At 38.8% G+C, this 23,638-nt stretch overlaps 1 protein-coding gene and 1 long non-coding RNA gene across 9 annotated transcripts in view; one reads left to right on the top strand and one right to left on the bottom strand.

Annotated features, from left to right (window-relative positions):
* The window catches only part of FGGY (FGGY carbohydrate kinase domain containing), a 514,571-nt gene extending 496,020 nt beyond the window's left edge, over positions 1 to 18,551 (bottom strand). For 2 of the 8 annotated variants that reach the window (XM_055585688.1, XM_055585682.1), the window contains exon 1: positions 18,403 to 18,551. The gene's annotated coding sequence lies outside the window, so the exon portion shown is untranslated. Of the gene's footprint in view, positions 1 to 600; positions 681 to 17,138; positions 17,223 to 18,180; positions 18,355 to 18,402 lie in introns of those variants that run through there. The other 6 variants (XM_055585690.1, XM_055585689.1, XM_055585683.1 and 3 more) reach the window with 5 other exon arrangements.
* A 93-nt stretch (positions 18,552 to 18,644) lies between these two features.
* On the top strand, positions 18,645 to 21,194 carry LOC129655376 (uncharacterized). Its single transcript, XR_008715941.1, has 3 exons — positions 18,645 to 18,763; positions 19,473 to 19,533; positions 20,949 to 21,194. It is a non-coding gene; the product is annotated as an uncharacterized LOC129655376 (long non-coding RNA).
* Positions 21,195 to 23,638: the final 2,444 nt, after the last annotated feature.

The raw sequence follows: 23,638 nt of genomic DNA on the forward strand, positions 1-23,638 counted from the left end.
TGCCGAATAACTCAAATTCCCTGCCTCAGAAACTCTAGTAGTCTGTCTTAAAATTTTCTTCAAAATTTCCAGGTGAAGACCTCCACTTCTAGCCAAGATGGATAAAGAGCACCATATTTACCCTCCCACCTTAAATAACTAAAATAATGAATACAGGAAACAAAGGTTCTCAGGATACTGGACATCAGGCAACAAACTACAGTGATGTCAGAGAGATTGGGGGAGAAAAAGAGGTATCCTGAAATTGTTCAAGCTGAATGCCTGGGACCTGGACACAGGAAGAGAAAATCCACACCAAGGCCTGCAGTTTGCTGAACTGAGTGAGAGCTAGGAGTCTGTGCAGAGCAAGGAGGCTAGAATTCTTGGGGCAAAGTAGGAGATAGGAAAGCTGCCCCAGAAGGTGTGCTCGTCAAGTGTTCAGGACAGTAGCAGTCACTGTACACATGCGAAGAAACCATCTGAGCCAGAAGCACTCAAAAGGATAACAGTGAGCAATCAGTGGACTTCACACAGGGCCATGAATAGTGGCGATTCACCCAGCCAGTGAGGAAAACCTCATAATTAACAGGGCTTGGGGGCAAGTACACAGACGGGCTTTACCTCAGCAGTGAAGAAGCATGAGTCCTACTCAACAAAGCAGGATGCAAGAGGATCAAACTGTTTCCAATAACTTAGACATGCTGCAAAACAAAGATCAACTGTATTTATAGAAATACGGAAATATCTAGCATTGAACAAGGTAAAACACATAACGTCTGGTATTCAGTCAAAAATTAACAGCATGCAAAGAACCAGGAAAATACGACTTAAAGTGAGAAAAATCAATGGACTCCAACCCAGAACTGACCTATCTGATAGAATGAGTTGATGCAGATATTAAGGCAGTTATTATACGTGAAAGTCCTACGTTCAAAAAGCTAAAGGAAAGAGTGAATTTAAAAGTTCAGACATATAAGGTTTTTAAAAGAATCAAGTTGAAATTATAAAAATGAAAACTAAAATACCTGAGATGAAAAGCTGACTGTATGAGATTACATAACACAGAAGATTAGTGATCTTCAAGACATTGTAATAGAAACTATCAAAAATATAACAAAGAGAGAAAAGATTTTTTTAAAAATAGAGCATCAGTGAGCTGTGGAAAAACTTAAGTGACCTAAGATATGTGAAATGGGAATACCTGAAGTGAGAAGAGATCAGGAGAAATACATTAGACATAATGCTTATAAATTTCCAAATTTGATGAAAACTATAAAACCACATATTCAAGAACACAAATGAACTCCAAGCAAAAGAACCATAAAGAAAACTCAGCCAAGCAACATCATAACCAAATTGTTCAAAACCAATAGTAAAGAGAAATCTTAAAAGCAGTCAGGGTGGAGATGGCAAATTATGCAAAAAAAAAGAAAAAAATGTGAGAATGTCAACAGAAATAATGCAAGCTATGAGACAGCAGAGCAAGATTTGAAGAACTAGAAGAAAAAACTTTATACTAGAATTCTTTATCCTGTGGGGAAAAAAATCTTTCAAAACTGAAGCTGAAATAAAGATTTTTTTGAGACATACCAAAGATGTCATACCAAAATTCATCATCAGAGAAAAAAAAAAAAGAACAAAACATCAGTGGCTTCCCTGGTGGTCCAGTGGTTAAGACTCTGCTGTTCCACTGCAGAGGGTGTGGACTCTATCTCTAGTTAGGGAAGTTTCACATACCTCAAGGTGTGGACCCAAAAAAAAGAAAAAAAGATCAAAATTTCTCAGCAGCAGAACTGTACCACAAGAAGTGGGAGAAAATAATATCTCATGGAAATCTGGATCCATAAAATAAAAGGAAGAACATAAAGTTAACTATGTGGGTATATATATACTTTTTTAAAAGTTCTGAATGTCTTAAAAAGATAATTGGCTGCTTAAAACAAAAATAGTGACCATGTATTGTGGGGTTTCAATACACGCAGAAGTAAAATGCATTCTAGAAGGCAATGGCACCCCACTCCAATACTCTTGCCTGGAAAATCCCATGGACGGAGGACCCTGGTGGGCTGCAGTCCATGGGGTCGCAAAGAGTCGGACATAACTGAGCGACTTCACTTTCACTTTTCACTTTCATGCATTGGAGAAGGAAATGGCAACCCACTCCAGTGTTCTTGCCTGGAGAATCCCAGGGACGGGGGAGCCTGGTGGGCTGCCGTCTATGGGGTCGCACAGAGTCGGACACGACTGAAGCGACTTAGCAGCAGCAGCAAAATGTTTTGTATAACATAAATAGCAGTAGTACAAAAGCTATGAGGCAAGAATTAGAAATACATTGTTGTATGATCTTTTTAATTTATTTTTAATTAGAGGATAACTGCTTTACAATATTGTGTTGGTTTCTGCCATATATCAATATGAATCAGCCATAGGTACATGTATGTCCCCTCCCTCTTGAAACTCCATCCCACCTCCCACCCCTATCCCATCCCTCTAGATTGTCATAGAGCAATGGATTTGAACTTCCTGTGTCATACAGCAAATTTCCACTGGCTATCTAATTTTACGTATGGTTTTATATTACATGTGAAGTGGTATAATACCACTTCAAAGTTTACTCTGATAAATTAAACATGTATACTATAAATTTTAAAGCAACCACTAAAATAATATCTGAAAAAAGGATATGCTTAATTAGCCAATAAAGGAGGAAAAAAATAAAATTAAAAAAAATAATCCAAAAGAAAGCAGAGAAAGAGAAAAGAGAACAAAAAACAGATGGAACAAATAGAAAAGAAAAAAACAACATGCTATGTTTAAAACAAACCATAAGAATTACATTATATATAGTCCAAACACCCTAATTAAAAGGCAGAGATTTTTATGTCTTGCCTTGTTAAGCTGCCTATAAAAAGCCCATTTTAAATATAAGGAAGCAAACAAGTAAAAAAGGAAAAGCAGGAAAAAGTTATACCATAAAAGAACAATCAAAAGAGAGCTAGACTTTGATATATTAGTATAATACTAAGTAGATTTTAACGGAGAAGGCAATGGCAACCCATTCCAGTACTCTTGCCTGGAAAATCCCATGGACGGAGGAGCCTGGTAGGCTGCAGTCCATGGGGTCGCTGAGGGTCGGTAACGACTGAGCGACTTCACTTTCATTTTTCACTTTCATGCACTGGAGAACGAAATGGCAACCCACTCCAGTGTTCTTGCCTGGAGAATCCCGGGGACAGCAGGGCCTGTTGGGCTGCCGTCTATGGGGTCGCACAGAGTCGGACACGACTGAAGCGACTTAGCAGCAGCAGCAGCAGCAAGTAGATTTTAAAGTAAAAATATTACCAGGAATAATGATTCAGTAGATATTGAAGAAAAATAGCATCAGAAATTATGAAATGATAAAGTGGATGATTCACCAATATGACCTAAAAATCCCAAATATTAATCCACCTGATAACAGAGTATCAGAATACCTAAAGCAAAATCTGATATAACTGCAAGGAGAAACACGTATGTCTACAATTATCATGAGAGATTTAAATGTGCCACTCTCAATAATTGGTAGAACAGCTGGATAGAAAATCAGCAAGTACATAATACATACCAGTAATCAATAAAGCTAACTGACATGTAAAAAGCACATTTCCCAACAAGAGTAGAATATATTTTTTCTTTTCAAGAGCACATGGAATACTTATTAGGTTGGTACAAACGTAATTGTAGTTTTGGACTATGAATTTTAAATCATAACTAGGCTCAAGCACATCTTTATTAATCACGATAGGAACCATTATAATCAACACATTTTTGCCAATAAGAAATGTTTGTTTATTCTTGTAGCATAAAAATCTATGCTTTAGGATTTCACAAAATCCTGGAAAGTATTTTCTGCATCCTGCTGGTTGTGGAAACATTTTCCCTGAAAAAATTTTTCTAGATGCTTAAAGAAGTGGTAGTCAGTTGGCAACAGGTCAGGTGAATATTGCAGCTGAGGCAAAACTTCATAGTCCAATATGTTTAACTTTTGAAGTTCTGAGTGTGACGTGTGGTCAGGTGTTCTTGTGGAGAAGAGGGCCCTTTCTGTTGACTGATGCCAGCTGCAGGCACTGCAGTCTTTGGTGCAACTCATCCATCTGCAGAACATACTTCTCAGATGTAATGGTTTCTTTGGAATTCAGGAAGCTAAAGGACATCACCAGACGGCCAACACCGAAATTAGATTGATTATATTCTTTGCAGCCAAAGAGGGAGAAGCTCTATACAGTCAGCAAAACAAGACCAGGAGCTGACTGCGGCTCAGATCATGAACCCCTTATTGCCAAATTCAGACTGAAATTGAAGAAAGTGGGGAAAAACCACTAGACCATTCACGTATGACCTAAATCAAATTTCTTATGCTTATACAGTGGAAGTGAGAAATAGATTTAAGGGCCTAGATCTGATAGACAGAGTGCCTGATGAACTATGGATGGAGGTTCATGACACTGTACAGGAGACAGGAATCAAGAATATCTCCAAGAAAAAGAAATGCAAAAAAACAAAATGGCTGTCTGGGGAGGCCTTACAAATGGCTGTGAAGAGAAGAGAAGTGAAAAGCAAAGGAGAAAAGGAAAGATATACCCATTTGAATGCACAGTTCCAAAGAATAGCAAGGAGAGATAAGAAAGCCTTCCTCAGGTATCAATACAAAGAAATAGAAGAAAACAATAGAATGGGAAAGACTAGAGATCTCTTCAAGAAAATTAGAGTTACCAAGGGAAATTTTCATGCAAAGATGAGCACAATAAAGCACAGAAATGGTATGGACCTAACAGAAGCAAAAGATATTAAGAAGAGGTGGCAAGAATACACAGAAGAACTGTACAAAAAAGATCTTTATGACCCAGATAATCACGATGATGTGATCACTCACCTAGAACCAGACATCCTGGAACGCGAAGTCAAGTGGGCCTTAGAAAGCATCACTACAAACAAAGCTAGTGGAGGTGATGGAATTCCAGTTGAGCTATTTCATATCCTAAAAGATGATCCTGTGAAAGTGCTGCACTCAGTATGCCAGCAAATTTGGAAAACTCAGCAGTGGCCACAGGACTGGAAAAGGTCAGTTTTCATTCCAATCCCAAAGAAAGGCAATGCCAAAGAATGCTCAAACTACCACACAATTGCACTCATCTCACACACTAGCAAAGTAATGCTCAAAATTCCTCAAGCCAGGCTTCAGGAATACATGAACCATAAACTTCCAGATGTTCAAGCTGGTTTTAGAAAAGGCAGAGGAACCAGAGATTAAATTGCCAACATCTGCTGGATCATCGAAAAACAAGAGAGTTCCAGAAAAACATCTATTTCTGCTTTACTGACTATGCCAAAGCCTTTGACTGTGTGGATCACAATAAACTGTGGAAAATTCTGAAAGAGATGGGAATAACAAACCACCTCAACTGCCTCCTGAGAAATCTGTGTGCAGGTCAGGAAGCAACAGTTAGAACTGGACATGGAACAGACTGGTTCCAAATAGGAAAAGGAGTACGTCAAGGCTGTATATTGTCACCCTGCTTATTTAACTTATATGCAGAGTACATCATGAGAAATGCTGGGCTGGAAGAAGCACAAGCTGGAATCAAGATTGCCAGCAGAAATATCAATAACCTCAGATATGCAGATGACACCACCCTTATGGCAGAAAGTGAAGAAGAACTAAAGAGCCTCTTGATCAAAGTGAAAGAGGAGAGTGAAAAAGTTAGCTTAAAGCTCAACATTCAGAAAACTAAGATCATGGCATCCAGTCCCATCACTTAATGGGAAATAGATAGGGAAACAGTGGAAACAGTGTCAGACTTTATTTTTTAGGGGTTCCAAACTCACTGCAGATGGTGACTGCAGCCATGAAATTAAAAGACGCTTACTCCTTGGAAAGAAAGTTATGAGCAACCTAGATAGCATATTCAAAAGCAGAGACATTACTTTGCCAATGAAGGTGCGTCTAGTCTAGGCTATGGTTTTTCCAGTAGTCATGTATGGATGTGACAGTTGGACTGTAAAGAAAGCTGAGCACCTAAAATTAATGCTTTTGAACTGTGGTGTTGGAGAAGACTCTTGAGAGTCCCTTGAACTGTAAGGAAATCCAACCAGTCAATCCTAAAGGAAATCAGTTCTGAATATTCATTGCAAGGACTGATGCTGAAGCTGAAATTCCAATACTTTGGCCACCTGATGTGAACAGCTGACTCATCTGAAAAGTCCCTGATGCTGGGAAAGTTTGAGGGCAGGAGGAGAAGGGGTCGACAGAGGATGAGATGGTTGGATGGCATCACCGACTCAATGGACGTGAGTCTGAGTGAACGCCGGGAGTTGGTGATGAACAGGGAGGCCTGGCGTGCTGCAGTCCACGGAGTTGTAAAGAGTTGGCCACAACTGAGTGACTGAACTGAACTGAAATGAAAGTAAATCAAACCAGCAACAGACCACCAAACAGTGACCATGACCTTTTTCTGGTGCGAGTTTGGCTTTGGAAAGCACTTTGAAGTTTCTTCTTGGTCCAACCTCTGAGCTAGTCACCTCCAGTTGTCATATAAAATCCAGTTTTTGTCACACATCACAATCCGATCAAGAAATGGTTTGTTGATGTTGCATACAGTAAGAGAAGATGACACTTCAAAATGACAATTTTTTTGAATTTCGGTCAGCTCATGAGGCACACACTTATCAACCTTTTTAATCTTTCCAATTTGTTTCAAATGCCAAATGAATGTAGGATGGTCGATACTGAGATCTTGGGCAACTTTTCATGTAGTTGTAAGACCATCAGCTTCGATGATCCTCTCAACTTGTCATTGTCAGCTTCCCAATGGCTGGCCACTATGCTCTTCATCTTCAAGGCTCTCATCTCGTTTGCAAAACTTCTTGAACCACGACTGTTTTTTGTACACTCATTAGCAGTTTTGAGCCAGATGCGTTGCTGATGCTGTGAGTTGTCTACGTTGCTTTATGACTCACTTTGAATAAGCAAATTCTAATAAGCAAATCACTTGAATTCACTTTTGTTATCTAACATCATTTCCCTAGTCTAAAATAAATATAAAATAAACAGTAAGTAATAAGTCATTAACAAAAAAATAAAGTGAGAAATGTGCATTAAAATGACATATAACATAACCACACTTAAGAATGTATTCCAGTATAAAACAGCAAAGTTCAACTCTGTAAAACAGCAAGTACTTTTGCACCAACCTAATACAAGACAGACCACATTCTGGGCCATAAAGCAAGTCTCAAAAAGGCAAAAAAATTCAAATCATATAAACTACTTTCTATGACTTAAGTGCAACTAAATTATAAATCAATAATAGATATGTGGAACATCCTCAAATATTTGGAGACCGATTGACACACTTCTATAAACCATAGGTCAAAAAGACACTTTAAAAAACTAGAAAATGTATTCACTGAATGAAAAGACAAACAACAAAACTTGTGGGATGCAGCTGAAGCCATGCTTAAAAATTTACAGACTCGGGGAGGAGCCAAGATGGCGGAGGAGTAGGACGGGGAGAACACTTTCTCCCCCACAAATTCATCAAAAGAGCATTTAAACGTCGAGTAAATTCCACAAAACAACTTCTGAATGCCGGCAGAGGACATCAGGCACCCAGAAAAGCAGCCCAACTCTTCAAAAGGAGAGAGAAGAAATACAGCTCCATCCACCAGAACATCGACACAAGCTTCCCTAACCAGGAAACCTTGACAAGCCACCTGTACAAACCCACACACAGCGAGGAAACGCCACAATAAAGAGAACTCCACAAACTGCGAGAATACAGAAAGGACACCCCAAACTCAGCAATTTAAACAAGATGAAGAGACAGAGGAATACCCAGCAGATAAAGGAACAGGATAAATGCCCACCAAACCAAACAAAAGAGGAAGAGATAGGGAATCTACCTGATAAAGAATTCCGAATAATGATAGTGAAATTGATCCAAAATCTTGAAATTAAAATGGAATCACAGATAAATAGCCTGGAGGCAAGGATTGAGAAGATGCAAGAAAGGTTTAACAAGGACTTAGAAGAAATAAAAAAGAGTCAATATATAATGAATAATGCAATAAGTGAAATTAAAAACACTCTGCAGGCAACAAATAGTAGAATAACAGAGGCAGAAGATAGGATTAGTGAATTAGAAGATAGAATGGTAGAAATAAATGAATCAGAGAGGACAAAAGAAAAACGAATTAAAAGAAATGAGGACAATCTCAGAGACCTCCAGGACAATATTAAACGCTACAACATTCGAATCATAGGGGTCCCAGAAGAAGAAGACAAAAAGAAAGACCATGAGAAAATACTTGAGGAGATAATAGTTGAAAACTTCCCTAAAATGGGGAAGGAAATAATCACCCAAGTCCAAGAAACCCAGAGAGTCCCAAACAGGATAAACCCAAGGCAAAACACCCCAAGACACATATTAATCAAATTAACAAAGATCAAACACAAAGAACAAATATTAAAAGCAGCAAGGGAAAAAACAACAAATAACACACAAGGGAATACCCATAAGGATAACAGCTGATCTTTCAATAGAAACTCTTCAAGCCAGGAGGGAATGGCAAGACATACTTAAAATGATGAAAGAAAATAACCTACAGCCCAGATTATTGTACCCAGCAAGGATCTCATTCAAGTATGAAGGAGAAATCAAAAGCTTTTCAGACAAGCAAAAGCTGAGAGAATTCTGCACCACCAAACCAGCTCTCCAACAAATACTAAAGGATATTCTCTAGACAGGAAACACAAAAATTGTGTATAAATTCGAACCCAAAACAATAAAGTAAATGGCAACAGGGTCATACTTATCAGTAATTACCTTAAACGTAAATGGGTTGAATGCCCCAACCAAAAGACAAAGACTGGCTGAATGGATACAAAAACAAGACCCCTACATATGTTGTCTACAAGAGACCCACCTCAAAACAGGGGACACATACAGACTGAAAGTGAAGGGCTGGAAAAACATTTTCCATGCAAATAGGGACCAAAAGAAAGCAGGAGTAGCAATACTCATATCAGATAAAATAGACTTTAAAACAAAGGCTGTGAAAAGAGACAAAGATGGTCACTACATAATGATCAAAGGATCAATCCAAGAAGAAGATATAACAATTATAAATATATATGCACCCAACACGGGAGCACCGCAGTATGTAAGACAAATGCTAACAAGTATGAAAGAAGAAATTAACAATAACACAATAATAGTGGGAGACTTTAATACCCCACTCACACCTATGGATAGATCAACCAAACAGAAAATTAACAAGGAAACACAAACTTTAAACGATACAATAGACCAGTTAGACCTAATTGATATCTATAGGACATTTCATCCCAAAACAATGAATTTCACCTTCCTCTCAAGCACACATGGAACCTTCTCCAGGATAGACCACATCCTGGGCCATAAAGCTAGCCTTGGTAAATTCAAAAAAATAGAAATCATTCCAAGCATCTTTTCTGACCACAATGCAGTAAGATTAGATCTCAATTACAGGAGAAAAACTATTAAAAATTCCAACATATGGAGGCTGAAAAACACGCTGCTGAATAACCAACAAATCACAGAAGAAATCAAAAAAGAAATCAAAATTTGCATAGAAATGAATGAAAATGAAAACACAACAACCCAAAACCTGTGGGACATGGTAAAAGCAGTCCTAAGGGGAAAGTTCATAGCAATACAGGCACACCTCAAGAAACAAGAAAAAAGTCAAATAAATAACCTAACTCTACACCTAAAGCAACTAGAAAAGGAAGAAATGAAGAACCCCAGGGTTAGTAGAAGGAAGGAAATCTTAAAAATTAGAGCAGAAATAAATGCAAAAGAAACAAAAGAGACCATAGCAAAAATCAACAAAACCAAAAGCTGGTTCTTTGAAAGGATAAATAAAATTGACAAACCATTAGCCAGACTCATCAAGAAACAAAGGGAGAAAAATCAAATCAATAAAATTAGAAATGAAAATAGAGAGATCACAACAGACAACACAGAAATACAAAGGATCATAAGAGAGTACTATCAACAATTATATGCCAATAAAATGGACAACGAGGAAGAAATGGACAAATTCTTAGAAAAGTACAACTTTCCAAAACTTGACCAGGAAGAAATAGAAAATCTTAACAGACCCATCACAAGCACGGAAATTGAAACTGTAATAAAAAATCTTCCAGCAAACAAAAGCCCAGGTCCAGACGGCTTCACAGCTGAATTCTACCAAAAATTTAGAGAAGAGCTAACACCTATCCTGCTCAAACTCCTCCAGAAAATTGCAGAGGATGGTAAACTTCCAAACTCATTCTATGAGGCCACCATCACCCTAATACCAAAACCTGACAAAGATCCCACAAAAAAAGAAAACGACAGGCCAATATCACTGATGAACATAGATGCAAAAATCCTTAACAAAATTCTAGCAATCAGAATCCAACAACACATTAAAAAGATCATACACCATGACCAAGTGGGCTTTATCCCAGGGATGCAAGGATTCTTCAATATCTGCAAATCAATCAATGTAATACACCACATTAACAAATTGAAAAATAAAAACCATATGATTATCTCAATAGATGCAGAGAAAGCCTTTGACAAAATTCAACATCCATTTATGATCAAAACTCCAGAAAGCAGGAATAGAAGGAACATACCTCAACATAATAAAAGCTATATATGACAAACCCACAGCAAACATTATCCTCAATGGTGAAAAATTGAAAGCATTTCCTCTAAAGTCAGGAACAAGACAAGGGTGCCCACTTTCACCATTACTATTCAACATAGTTTTGGAAGTTTTGGCCACAGCAATCAGAACAGAAAAAGAAATAAAAGGAATCCAAATTGGAAAAGAAGAAGTAAAGCTCTCACTGTTTGCAGATGACATGATCTTCTACATAGAAAACCCTAAAGACTCCACCAGAAAATTACTAGAACTAATCAATGACTATAGTAAAGTTGCAGGATATAAAATCAACACACAGAAATCCCTTGCATTCCTATACACTAATAATGAGAAAACAGAAAGAGAAATTAAGGAAACAATTCCATTCACCATTGCAACAGAAAGAATAAAATACTTAGGAATATATCTACCTAAAGAAACTAAAGACCTATATATAGAAAACTATAAAACACTGGTGAAAGAAATCAAAGAGGACACTAACAGATGGAGAAATATACCATGTTCATGGATTGGAAGAATCAATATAGTGAAAATGAGTATACTACCCAAAGCAATCTATAGATTCAATGCAATCCCTATCAAGCTACCAACAGCATTCTTCACAGAGCTAGAACAAATAATTTCACAATTTGTATGGAAAAACAAAAAACCTCGAATAGCCAAAGCGATCTTGAGAAAGAAGAATGGAACTGGAGGAATCAACCTACCTGATTTCAGGCTCTACTACAAAGCCACAGTTATCAAGACAGTATGGTACTGGCACAAAGACAGAAATATAGATCAATGGAACAAAATAGAAAGCCCAGAGATAAATCCACACACATATGGACACCTTATCTTTGACAAAGGAGGCAAGAATATACAATGGATTAAAGACAATCTCTTTAACAAGTGGTGCTGGGAAATCTGGTCAACCACTTGTAAAAGAATGAAACTAGAACACTTTCTAACACCATACACAAAAATAAACTCAAAATGGATTAAAGATCTCAACGTAAGACCAGAAACTATAAAACTCCTAGAGGAGAACATAGGCAAAACACTCTCTGACATACACCACAGCAGGATCCTCTATGACCCACCTCCCAGAATATTGGAAATAAAAGCAAAAATAAACAAATGGGACCTAATTAACCTTAAAAGCTTCTGCACAACAAAGGAAACTATTAGCAAGGTGAAAAGACAGCCTTCAGAATGGGAGAAGATAATAGCAAATGAAGCAACTGACAAACAACTAATCTCGAGAATATACAAGCAACTCCTACGGCTCAACTCCAGAAAAATAAATGAGCCAATCAAAAAATGGGCCAAAGAACTAAATAGACATTTCTCCAAAGAAGACATACAGATGGCTAACAAACACATGAAAAGATGCTCAACATCACTCATTATCAGAGAAATGCAAATCAAAACCACTATGAGGTACCATTTCATGCCAGTCAGAATGGCTGCGATCCAAAAGTCTACAAGTAATAAATGCTGGAGAGGGTGTGGAGAAAAGGGAACCCTCTTACACTGTTGGTGGGAAGGCAAACTAGTACAGCCACTATGGAGAACAGTGTGGAGATTCCTTAAAAAACTGGAAATAGACCTGCCTTATGACCCAGCAATCCCACTGCTGGGCATACACACCGAGGAAACCAGAAGGGAAAGAGACATGTGTACCCCAATGTTCATCGCAGCACTGTTTATAATAGCCAGGACGTGGAAGCAACCTAGATGTCCATCAGCAGATGAATGGATGGGAAAGCTGTGGTACATATACACAATGGAGTATTATTCAGCCATTAAAAAGAATACATTTGAATCAGTTCTAATGAGGTGGATGAAACTGGAGCCTATTATACAGAGTGAAGTAAGCCAGAAAGAAAAACACCAATACAGTATACTAACGCATATATATGGAATTTAGAAAGATGTTAACAATAACCCTGTGTACGAGACAGCAAAAGAGACACTGATGTATAGAACAGTCTTATGGACTCTGTGGGAGAGGGAGAGGGTGGGAAGATTTGGGAGAATGGCATTGAAACATGTCAAATATCATGTATGAAACGAGTTGCCAGTCCAGGTTCGATGCACGATACTGGATGCTTGGGGCTGGTGCACTGGGATGACCCAGAGGGATGGAATGGGGAGGGAGGAGGGAGGAGGGTTCAGGATGGGGAACACATGTATACCTGTGGCAGATTCATTTTGATATTTGGCAAAACTAATACAGTTATGTAAAGTTTAAAAATAAAATAAAATTAAAAAAAAAATTTACAGACTCAAATGCCTATATTAGAAAAGACATCTCAAGTAAATGACTGTAATTTCTACCTTAATACATTAGAAAAAAAATGGTAAGAGGGATCCAAAGTTAGCAGAAGAAAGAAAATAAAATTTAGGGTAAGTATCAATAAATTAAAAAATAATAAAGAGAATAAATGAAAACAAAAAGCTGACTCTTTCAGAAGATCCATAATATTAATAAATTTCTGGCAAAAATGATCAAGAAAATAAAGAGAAAAGAGACACATAACCAGTATTCGGAATGAGGGAAATGAAATTACAACAGATTCTATAAATGTTTAAATGATAATAAAAGTATTATAAGCACCTTAGATGATATGTACAGATTCCTTTAAATATATTAATAGAAACTATCAAACCTCACTCAAGAAGAAACAGATAATCTGCACAGTCCTCTATTATTAAGTCAATTGACTTTTCTGTCTCCTCCATTAAAAAAAAAAAACAAACACTCAAATGACTAAATGGCTTCACTGATGAATTCTACCAAACATCTGAGAAAGAAACAATGTCAATTCTACATGAACTCTTACGGAAAACTGAAGAGAAATAAATGTTTCCCTGATCATTCTATGAGGCCAGAATTATCTTGATAACAAAACTTAAAAGACAATATAAGGAAAGAAAATTATATCATTACCAAACATTAACACAGATGCAAATATTCTTAAAATTTTAGCAAAGAGAATCCAACAAAATATAAAAAGGATAATAGGTCCTGGCCAAGTGGGATCTACCGCAGTAATACAAGGTTAATTTAACGTTCAAAAAAAAAAAAAAAAAATCAATGAATGTAACTGACCAGTCTTTGAAAAAATTATGATCTCAATAGTTACAGAAAAAAGCAACTGACAAAATATTACACCCATTCTTCATTTAAAAAAATTAATGAAACCTCTCAGCACAGGAGATTCTAGCCAGTGTACTATGGCAAGAAAAGTTAAGACGTTCTCATTGAAAGGAAGAAGTAAAATTGTCTTTTTTCACAGATAACATGATCAGATAGACAATCTGATGGTACCAGCAAAAAGTTATTAGAACTAAATAAGTAATTTAGCAAGATGGCAAGATACAGGGTCAATATACAAGTAGCAACAATTGATAGCTGAAACCTAAAAGGACATTATTTTCAATAGCATCAAAAAATGTGAACTACCTACAGATAATCTGACGAAGATCTATCTACTGAAAGCTAAAAAAACACTGTTGAGAGAAATTAAGGAAGACCTAAATAAATGAATAGATACACTCTATCCAAGGATAGAAAACAAAATTTAAGACGTCAATTCTCTCCCCAAATTAATGTATAGATTAAATTGCAATTAAAATCTAAGCAGGGCTTTATTTTGAAATGATTGTAAAATTAATATGGAAATGTAACAGATGTAGAATAACCAAAACAACTTTAAAAACAAAAAAGTGGAAGGATATTCTACCTGACTTTAATATCTATTACAAAGCTATAGTCATCAAAACAAAGTGGTAATAGCATTAAAATAGACAAAGAAATCGATGTAATGAAATAAAACATCCAGAAATGGGTCCAAATATACATATGGTAAACTGATTCTATTCAAAGGTACAAAGACACTTCATGAGAGACAGGATAGGCTTTTTATCAAATGGTACTGGAACAGCTGATACCATAGGCAAAAAATAAACCTGTCCATATCTTGTTCTACAGGTTAACATAAAATAGATCCTGGATGTAATATAAAATAATAAATAAAGCTTCTTAAAAAAAAAAATAGGACAAACTATCTGAGATCTCAGACTAGGCTCAACTTCTTAGATACCAAAACCATGATCCATAAAAGAATAAACTGATAAAACAGACATCATTAAAATTACAAATTGATAAATTAAACTTCACCAAAATTAAGAACTCTGCTTTTCAAGACACTGTTAAGAAAATGAAAATATAAGCCACAAAATGGGAGAAAATTTTTCCAAATCACAACTATGATTAAAAAAAAACAAACTTGTAATGCGAATATACATAAAAACCTCTCAAAAATCAATAAAGAAATAGGTCATTTTTTTAAATGGACAAAAGATTTAATAAACACTTCAACCAAGATGTATGAAATATATACGGGGAAATAAGCACATTAAAAGAAGCTTGAGATTATTAGTCATTAGGGAAGTACACATTAAAACCCCATGAAAGAATTCCACGTTAATAGAATAACTAAAATTTAAAAGTGAGCACAGCAGTTGGGGCAAACTAGAATCACTCTGAAATACAGATTGGATGCATCTTAAAAAGTTACATACACACCTACCGTGTAAACTAGCCATTCCACTTCTAAGTATTTAACCAAGAGAAAGAAAGGCTGCACAAAGACATTTATACAAGTAATCATATCCGCTTTATGTGTAGTAGCCAAGAAGCAGCAAATAATTCAAATGTTCATCAACAGGTTAATGGATAAACTAAATATGGCATAGTTGTACAGTGGAATACTACTCAGAGAAACAAAACATAAACTATGTATGCACACACCACCTGGACAAATCTCAAGAGGATCATGCTAAAGAAAAGTCACCATACATAAAAGATACATATTGTATGACACTACAGATAAATATTCTAAAAAAGTTTAAATAATCTATCCTGACAGAAAGCAGCTCACTGGTTCTTGGAGGGAATTAGAAAAGGGCACAAAAAATCAACGGGGGTATAAGAACTGTTCTTTATCTTGGTTGTGATGATAGTGTCACGGATAATATTAAAACTTCTCAAATTAGACACTTTATATATGTACAGTTTACCTTATGCCAGGTATACCTCAATAAAGCTGCTGAAAAATATCCCAGTGGTGAATGCCTTTTCTTTTCCAGGGTACCCTGACTGCTATATTCTTTCCTTATCTCCTACATTCAATCAGTAATTAATTCTTAAGCATTCTATTCTAATCCCTGTCTTCTAGTCCCATAACTATGCTAACCCATCTCTCACCCGCATTAAATTAGTCTCTTCAGTCCTCACCACTTCATTTGCCACCCTGCAGCCAGAATTAACTTTCTAAAACACATCCCTGAGTGTCAGTCACTTCACTAGCTGCTGCTTGCTCTAGAGATACATTTCACTCCTTAACCTGATTCACCTGACCCTCCCTGAGCTGGCCTTTGCACTCTCCCATCCTCCTTTTTGGCGATTTCCCACTTCACTCTCTCCTGTCTGCCCATAATCAGCAGTGCACCAGCCTTGTATAGCTTTGCCCATGCTGTCCCAGGTCAGCATGTCTTTCTCCAGCCCAGTCACACTGAGGCTTTGCAACTCTCCAGTTGGGTATTATCTCCTCTGAGCCTATTAGTGGGCCATTTGGACTTCTCTCAACTCCTGAGAATCTTTTAAAATTGATTTTTATTGGAGTATAGTTGGTTAACAATGTTGTGTTAGTTTCAGGTGTACAGCAAAGTGAATCAGCAATATCCATTCTTTTTTTTTAGATTTTTTTTTCCCATACAGTCCATTACAGGGGAGAATCTTCTTATGCCTTGCTACAGCACCAATTTCAGTATCATATAATCTCCTTTGCCAGACTAGACAGAAGCAGAATGGATGAAAGCTTGAAAGCAAAGACCAATCCTTGCTTTCCCAGAGCCTACCACAGTGCTCAGGCTCAGAGCAGGTTCCCAAATCAGTGAACAAACAAATGAACCCAAGAGCTGGTTTGGGTGCCTCCCCTTACATAATCTGAGTAGACTCTAAATTCCACCTTATAAAAATAGGGGCAGGTAAGAGGCTGAATACTCTATGTAGTACATTCTGGTAAAATAATTATTTCAAATATTTAGGGGTGGGGGTGGGGAAGATTCACTACCTGAAACTGTTTTCAGAACCAGCTGATAACAGATGGTGATTTGAACTAAGTGAAGTAGGTTAGGGAAAGGGAACCAGATTCCAGGAAAAGACAAGGTCCCTAGTAACAATTACTGATAGTAACAATTAACACAGCCTGGAAGAAGGTCCAGTCTCTGCCCAGTAAACTTAACTTCACCCAGAAAGACACAGATCTCCACCCTCTGGGTTAGTTCCTTCTTCCAGTGCACATGTTTTGACTTCCAAAGCCAGCAGGGAGGCTCCCTTCCCCTCAGAATCAATCTCCAGGCCTTCTTACCCTCTGGGTTCCTTCAATCATTCTTAATAAAGTGTTTTCTGAGCCTGCCACCAGGAAGTCCTCCTTAGCTGATCCCTCCAAGAGTCAGGCCAGTGACCACCAGGTCAAAAGCCAAGGACAGGACCTCATTAACAGGAAACTCCCAGAAGACCAGGAGGCAGTCAGAAGGCTGGAAGACCCAGCTGACAACTTAAGTACAACTTGAGGATGCACATTTGGTGGATTACAGGGAAGAGGGGAAAAGCAAGCAAAATAAAACAGAACTCTACCCTCTATACACTAGCCACAAACTAAAAGGCAGGTTGCCTTCTCACTGCTCTGCAATTCAAAAGCATCATCAATTCCTCCCCCTAATACCGTATTTTAAAAATTAATCTAATGATGACTGCTTTTCAATATTTTGTAAATGACTTGACTCTTTAGAGACAAAATTAGAGACTCTTTAGAGACAAATGTTAAGACATGAAAAGTGCTTTAGTGGAACATAGTCAAGGATTAGGGAAATTCACCATTTTGCATCTTGTTCTTAAAAAGAAAGGTCATTAATAAAAAATGGAAAGATACTCCTAGGCCGTTTCTACCCAGGATAACTGTAGCCAAAGGGCATTATACCATCTAAACTGCGCTTCAAAAATTACAAGTTGCTGAAAGCGTTGAAAGCTACAAGCAACACAGGTCTTAAAATGCTTTACAGTAGTCAGATTGAAATTAAAAGGCTCAAAAATGCCTAGGTGAAAGTTGCTCCGTCGTGTCCGACTCTTTGCTACCCCATGGACTATATAGTCCATGGAATTCTACAGGCCAGTAGCCTTTTCCTTCTCCAGGGAATCTTCCCAACCCAAGGATCGAACCTCAGTCTCCTGCATTGCGGGCGGATTCTTTACCAGGTGGTAGAGGGCCCTGAGGGGATGAGGGGAAAGCGAGGAAATTAACATAATTAACTGGATAGTGACTGCAGAGGACCCAGGGTTCCACACATCTTAGGCAGCATGGGGGAATGCAGAAAAGGCCCACCCGTCTCTTGAGTGGCCGGATGCCTCACCCAGAACACAGGGGACTCAACAAGATCTTGGAGGCCAAGGGCCCGGCTGGCGCTGGCGTTAAGACTCAGGCGGTCAGAGGAGGAAGAGGAGGAGGCGACTGCGGGAAAGGGGAGGGAAGCTTGGGCCAGATACGCTCTCCGGTTGGAGAACGTTCGCGCTGCGAGCCTGCGCTTCTGTAAAGCCCCTGGTACACACGTGGGACTGAGAGGAGGGTCACTTACTTGTCCAATCTGAAATTACATTTTAGCTATCAGGGCTCTGCAGGTTGCTGAGCGGAGCCCCACCGGGCTTGGACTGGGCGGTCCACAGGGGCAGCTGAGGCGCGGCCCCGCCCCCTCCGGCCGGGGCCCTTGTAAAACGTGCCGCGATTGGCCCTTTGAACCGGGCCGGGGATTGGCCCCCGCCTGCTCCTGCGGTCATATGGCCCCGGCGAGTCTTGTGGACCTCAGTCTCTTAACAGGTTCTTCCACCCTCTCAGGGACTTTTAAGGCCTGAAGTGGGTCTGTCCTCTCAGGCCTCTAGTTTCCTGCTCTGCAGGCTCTTCTAGCAGAATTTATCCATGCAAACTTTCCGTAGCCGCTGGTATGTGTCCAGCGTGTATCCTCTAACTTTGCGTTTCAACAATGCACTGAACACCAGAACTCATGCAGACAGTTGCTAAAATAAAGTGGTAGTGGTTTAGTCGCTAAGTCGTGTTCGACTCTTGCGACCCGATGGACTGTGGCCTGCCAGGCTCCTCTGTCCATGGGATTCTCCACGGCAAGAATACTGGAGTGGGTTGCCATTTCCTTCGCCAGGGCATCTTCCTGACCCAGGAATCGAGTCTGGGTCTCCTGCATTACAGGCAGATTCTTTACCGACTGAGCTAAGAGGGAAGCCCTTCTAATAATATTTATCAAATGTTTTTAGTTTGTGCCAGATCCTATTCCTGATACTTTATTTAAATTTTCTCATCTAATTTTGTGAGCAACCATGAGAAGAAGTGTCACGGTTTGTAAATCTACAAATGGGTTCCAGCCTTTAAGGAAATTACAGTCTGGTGGGTCCTGGACACACCTATCTCATTTAATCTTCACTATCCTTACATTTCCAGTTAGCTAGGTCCTAGTTGTCCCTAGTTTACAGATGCAGGGAGTCAGAAACGTTTTTTAGCTTGTTTTGAGACACCCAGTAAGTAACAGGAGGGAAGATTCCACAAACTTAGCTTAAACCTAAGCCATGTCTTCTAAAAAGTCAGGCTCCCAGGCATTTGGAAGATAAGTTATCAAGTCTAAATTCTTTATTTTCCTAGAAAAGGAGATGAAGTTACAGTAAAAGGAAGTGATTGTCCAAGGACATGCGAGCTCTGAGAGGTAAGCGTAGGTAATCACTATGCTTTCACTGAACTTGGGTGTGTGCCATGTCTGTGATAGTCACTCTGCTCTCCTCATAACTACCCCAAATACATGTTCTCCTCTTGGTCTTACAGGGGAGGATACTGGCTCAGTGAGGCTGAGGCCGTGTGATTAGTTCCTAGGGCTCCTGGATTGGGGGTGTCAGGAGGAAGTTCTTTTCTACCCTTCTAGGTTCTTCTGGCTGGTCTAAGAATTGAATTTACAGATCAATGGGAGAAAACCAAATGAAAGTTTAATCACATGTGTACATGGGAAAGACCATCCTCAACTAAAGATTGAAAAAAAAAAAAACACAAAGATGTTGGAGGTGTGGTTTGAGTTTTCAGAAGGGAGGAAGGCAGTTTACATGAAGATGGAAAATAAAATGTTTAGTAAACAAATGTTTTCTGGATGCACAGAGACAGTAGGACACAGAACAGAATTAGGGAAAAAAAACCTTCCCAGGTTTCTCCCAGTCTACCATACCTAGTTCATGCTATAGTCATCTATGATAGCTTCTTGGAAAAGGTTCCCTGTCTGCATTCTTTAGGCAGCTAAGGGGGGACATCAGAGCTTTTTCCTGAGTCTTCTTGGGCTTTGAATTTTTTCAGCTGTAAATAATTTGCTTGCCAAAGAGACATTTTGGGGTGGCAACTCTACCCATCCCCACAGGGTCATTTTCTTTCTTCTACACCATGGCTATTCACCTTCATGTTCCAACAAATAGCCAAAGCTTTAACCATGGACTCTTTGGCAATGTGGGAAGTACTAGGATCTGCTTCTCAGCACCTGTGTGAATCATAATGTATTAATACAATAGAAATAATAATATTAAGACCTGTTCCTCTTACCTTTCCAGAGTATTGTGATGAGTAAATAAGGTAATAAATATATAAATACTTGGTGAAGTGTTAGAAGCTGAACACATATAAGTTGTCTTCTGAACCCTCCTCAGTTGTACCTCAGGAATAGAATAAATGAATCTACTGCTTGCCTTAGAAACTATGACAGGAGATCTCATCCTGGCTAGACTTGGATTACTGTGGGTTTTCTTCCTGGCCTTTATAGATGTCTCTGTTACTAGGCATTTGTATTTGATTTGGGTTTGTTTCCTCTTATCATCATGCTGTCGTCAGTGGTAATAGCAACAATAGCGCAGTGGCTGGAGCTCCAGCAGCCATCTTGGGCCATGAGAGGATTTCAAGAATGCAGGCTACACACCCCAGGGTGCAAGGGCTTGAGTTTCTAACACCGAGCAGCACCAGACCAATACCCACTGCCCACTTCCACTTGTAAGAAAGAGACTGCTTTCTTGTGCAAGACACCGCAAGTTTGTGTTTTCTGTCCATGGGGTCAAACATAACCATAACTGATATGTATACTTTATGTCACAGAAATCCTGGAGCAACTCTGTGATAGCTGCAGAAGCAGACCTGAGAGTGTAAATGACTTGTTCAGTGTCATCCAGCCAAGTGATAGAGGCATAATTTTGTGGCCCGTTCTCATTTTCTTTTTCAACTATGACCCACTGCCTATTGTGCATGAACAAATCTATTTATTCTTCATCTGCTACAAGTCTCCTACATGTGAATGAGGTCTGTTTTGTGAGCACATTCGTTAAGTCCAACAAAGTTAGACTAGGTACCCAACTAACACATTGGCTATATAGTACTGTACTGTAGTAGGCTTGTAATACTTTTCATACAGCAAACACATAAAAAATAAATAAATAAATAAAACATTTTTAGTTTTATAGTAAAGTATCTTGAAAATTACAGTAGTACCATACAACAGCTGGCCTACAGGGACACATTCACATCTTTGAAACTTTGCAACTTGAAGGTTTGTATGTAGGGGACTTGCTATACTTCCCCTTCATTCATTTATTCTAGGAGGTGGCAAACTTTTTCTATAAAGCACCAAATAGTGAATTCTGGGGACTTTGTAAGTCATCCGGTTTCTGTTGCAACTACTCAACTCTGCTTTTGTAGGACAAAAGCAACCATAGATAAAAGTAAATAAGTGGGTGTGACTATTTTGATACAACTTTACAAAGGCATACAATGGCCAGTGTGACCCAGTGTGCCTTAGCTTGCCAGCCCCTGATTTATTAGATTCTGATGTCCCATCACAAGAGTGCATCAAAAATATATTACAGGGTGTAGGGGGACTGTGACAGTCCAGGCATCTGTACACTGTTGACCAGTATAAAGCTAGTGAGTGACAATGAGATACAAAATAAAGAAAGATCCCTAAATTGATAATCATGAGATCTGGACACTTGGTTCAAATCTGCCCTGAAACCAGACCTATATCCTGAACCAACCCCAGTTGCCCAAGTTTCCTTTATATTGGGATCAAATAACGCAAATATTATCCATACTTTCCCATTTTTCATGGCTACAAGGAAGACTGAGATAAGATGATATACATAACCATAACTTGAAAGCTGCCATTATTATCCAACTATGTGTACACTGCTTCACTTTAGGTGGGATTATAGCCTCCTTCAGCTCTCTATCCTTACCTCTATCATGGAACTAGAATGTATCAAATGCTTAGTAATTATTAGTGCATCTGTTTATTTCCACTAAGCATAAAGGATTATCATGTCACATTGGATTAAAAGACTCAATTATTGGAAAGTCTTGACATCCACTCTAGGTTATTGGCAGGCAGTGTGGGGATCACGCAAAGTCGTCGTCCAGTAGACAGGTCACAAATCCCATCAGTGACGCAGCACATCAGATTTAAGTGAGACAGAAAGAGCTGGGTTGTGAAACTGGAACCAGCTGAACTGGAAGTTTGTGTGATTTCCTTCCTGTTCAGAGACTATTATGTGCAACACCAGGAGGCAGACAGGAGACCTGGTGCTCTCCCTGGTGATCCATGGTGACCCTCTGATGCTCCAACTGCATTCTCTGAAAGTTTTTTTTAAGTAACCACCCCTTCCCCACTATGGAGAAGACATGTTTTCCCTGAGATTCTTAGAGTCATGGCACAGAAATAGGTATGCTTATTCATTTATTCATGAATTCAGACATTTATGTATTCACACATCTAACAGAGTTTGAGAGACTTTTTTTTTAATTTATATATTTATTTTAATTGGAGGATAGTTACTTTACAGTATTGTTATGGTATTTGCCATATATCAGTATGAATTGGCCATAGGCATACACATGTCCCCTCTGTCATGAACCTCCCTTCCGCCTCATTCCCTATCCCATCCTTCCAGCTTGTCAGAGTACCAGCTTTGGGTACCCTTTATCATACATTAAACTCCCACTGGTCATCTATTTTACATATGTTAATGTATATGTTTCAAAGCTATTCTCTCAAATCATCCCACCCTCTCCCTCTCCCACTGAGTCCGAAAGTGTTCTTATGGAGATGGTGTTGAGAAGAACAGATATTGTCCATGTCATCATGGAACTGACAGACACGAAACAGACATTCAATATATAAGCATACAGATAGATAGATAGATAGATAGATAGATATAACTGCAACTGAATCCATGTAGATAGATCCAGTTGCAGGTAGGACTGGATGTGGGATACTATGACAGCAGGAACGTGATTTCAATTGAAGTCTGAAACTGGTGATTCTGAGGAGCCTGGTGCATTACATACACTGAAGACCTAAGGGTCTTCAACAACCTTGTAAAGTGGCTACTATCACAACCACTGGCAACTAGGGAAACTGAGGCTTAAGGGGAGATTAGCTGATTGGCCTCAGGTTGCACTGTTAGTAAGTTTGGAGCAGGCGGTGCTCTCTCCACTGCTCTACACTGCACAGCACAAACCCAAAGGTCGCATTTTTCCAGCTTCCACCTTTGCACACACTATACCTCCTTCAACCTGGAAAGCCTACCCCTCCATCCTTCTCTTATTGGATTCATAATCTGCCTTCAGCATCTAATTGAGGACCTGCTTCCTCAGCAGGCCTCAACACATCTCTTGTTTTCTAAGCTTCTGTAACAGTCATCATGTTTTACTCATGTTGCACTGGCCCTGAGACACCTGGTCAAGTTCCTTCTCCTTACTCGCCTGCCCTGATGCCCTTGTCCACAGTCCTGTGA

This window comes from Bubalus kerabau, chromosome 6 (assembly GCF_029407905.1).
Source record: "Bubalus kerabau isolate K-KA32 ecotype Philippines breed swamp buffalo chromosome 6, PCC_UOA_SB_1v2, whole genome shotgun sequence".
NCBI lineage: Eukaryota > Metazoa > Chordata > Mammalia > Artiodactyla > Bovidae > Bubalus > Bubalus kerabau.